General features: G+C 37.0%; 1 protein-coding gene across 1 annotated transcript in view; it reads right to left on the bottom strand.

The window, feature by feature from the left end:
* Positions 1–279: 279 nt before the first annotated feature.
* LOC113821222 (acid-sensing ion channel 2-like) overlaps positions 280–2,500 on the bottom strand; it is a 33,896-nt gene continuing 31,675 nt past the window's right edge. Inside the window, exon 17 of the mRNA XM_070116476.1 lies at positions 280–2,500. This exon is cut by the window's right edge and continues 668 nt beyond it. The gene's annotated coding sequence lies outside the window, so the exon portion shown is untranslated.

Raw genomic sequence — 2,500 nt, 5'->3', positions numbered from 1 at the left:
TATATATGTAGTAATTATTAGCCAAAAATTAGGAGTGCTAGCGAAATCACTTAATATTGTTAGGTCTACCATCACGGCTCAAGATGAACAGAGAATATAAACAAGACAGGACGTGACAATGAAAACAAACCCATTATCTTATATAACTTTGTTGCATTTCTGTTTCTCTCATCTACAGCATCTTCGGAATCATCATGAACTTGCAAAATTACATTACTGTACATGAGATCTCAAAGAAAACGGCTTTTGCGGGGAAGGGGTGACTGAAGACTTGATGAGCGCTTTTTATTTTTATTAAGTGTGGTTTTATTATACAAACACCAGTAGTAAAGACCAGAGAGCCAGGGTACCACAAACAGTTATCACGCAGCATATCTACAAAAGCAGATAGTACCAAATACCATCGATACTTTCTTCGTGCAGCACATTACCCTTGGATCAATACCTCGGGAGATTTAAGGCTTCCCAAGTCGTGGCGGTAAGCGGTAACCTAGTTAATGTCAATTTCAAATGGCGATAGGAAGGCAAATTTCACATACTGTAATTTTGCAGTACAATTCAATAGTGCCGGTGTTATGTAGTTAAAAGTTTGTTCTGGTGACACCATAAAGACCTATATGCTCGTCATTATAGTAATAATATATTAAATGTTTTGAATGGCAGCTTCTATAAATATCAAAGGACATTGATGCTGAATAGTATTATACATATATTACATGCAAAGATCAATACAGATGCATACTTGAATATATGCAAGAATATATAATAAAAGAACATTAATAGATGATCACGTGACAATAGAAAGTGGACTAGGGATGTCAGTTGAAATTCAAATCGGTTCCATCATGGCTGGGTTGTATCCTGCTAGAACATACCGGGTGAAGGCAGGGATTGTGGGGCCCCCTAAGTGCTAAGGATGCGCATCACAATACTTTAATTACTGAAAGGTTTACTTGATCATTTGCTATTTCCTTGATCCTTGTCGTGCCCTTCGCAGCTAAGGGGCTGATGTTGTAACTGAGCTTAGATTGTAACGGAAATGAGTTCTAGGTTTGTCCGAAACACGACGAGGGTTTCGGAAAAAAAGTCTTCACTCGTAAATCTGTTAGGCGTTATTTCCAAATCTACCTAATATTTAACCTAAAAAAGGTTGACAGGCTGGACTACAATATTGAATTAGATTAAATTATTGGCTGACAATTAACGATGTAATCACGTAGTACAGAAATATCACTCATGCCACATGAAAATGTTCGATGACATCTTTTATACATGCACAAACACCACCACAGATTAAAGAAAAAATACTTTTGATGACGTGTGTATTGGTGGGGGCGCCAACAGGATTGTTATATTGTCAGAATGGAAAGTATATATAAAACGCATTTTAGGTAGCAATATATTTATTTCTATAAATCTTATATACAGATATATATCCAATTTCAATTATATAAATCATCCTTGAGTAAATGGTTAACTTTGGTATTCAGAATCATATTCTAACCTGAATTCAAATTACTTTCCGGACCATATTGCTCATGTGTTTTTTTTTGAGTTAAAGGTCCCATGTTATTCAGTATCCTAATTTTCATATTTCAGAACGATATGATTCCATAATTTGCAGCAGTAATGACATTTGCATTAAATGTCCATTCCAGCAGCCAACGCAATTGATTTATTTTGTATACTCTCAGCAAGGACTATACTGTATCTATATTCTTGACTGAAAAAAATGCAAATCGAAACAAAACAAAATAAAAGTGTTTCCGCCATATTCCATACAATCTGTAGTAGATTATGCATTGTATTGCGAATCAAAATTGGCCATTCAAAAAATTGCAGAGCGAAGCCATGAGGATTATTTTCGGAGCCCTTAAAGAACAAAAAACATTCCTATAAATCAGCTTAGCGTCTCTATTATATGAAAGAACAGTGCATATACTACAATAGGTACTGAAGCAGCCAGAGATCTTATCTATCCTACTTTTTCCAAAGGCAATTGGAATAAAAATAAGCGGACCTAATCGTGCGTAATCATTCGAATCCGAACACAAACTGGAAGCAGAGCGGTGTGCACTTATAGTGTATATATAACGATATTTTGAAGCAGGAGGACTTCAGGAGGGTTCATAAGAGGACGAGTACTACGCGACCTGAACTGGCAGCAATACTTCTAGCGACAGAATTGAAATTGAATCAAGACTCAGGAGATATAGAGTGCTCTCCAGGTCGCAGCGCTCTCGAGAAACGTTTTGGAAACATTGCAAGTAACACCAAAATGAATTTGTATTGAATAAAGGAACGGGGCCACGTTATACATTTCGTGTGGTTACTATCGTATGGTGGAGTGCCTGAGCATGGTCATGTTGATCGCTTAGCAAGGCCAGCGTAAGGCGGGAAAAAGTATGGCTACAGACCGCACGTTACGATTTCTAACGTTCTTGATGGAATCTGTAAACGCGTTCGCAAAGGCATGAAATTTTTACCATTGCGACCTATT

This window comes from Penaeus vannamei, chromosome 3, assembly GCF_042767895.1.
Source record: "Penaeus vannamei isolate JL-2024 chromosome 3, ASM4276789v1, whole genome shotgun sequence".
Classification (NCBI taxonomy): Eukaryota; Metazoa; Arthropoda; class Malacostraca; order Decapoda; family Penaeidae; genus Penaeus; species Penaeus vannamei.
This window is presented reverse-complemented; position numbering and strand designations above follow the sequence as displayed.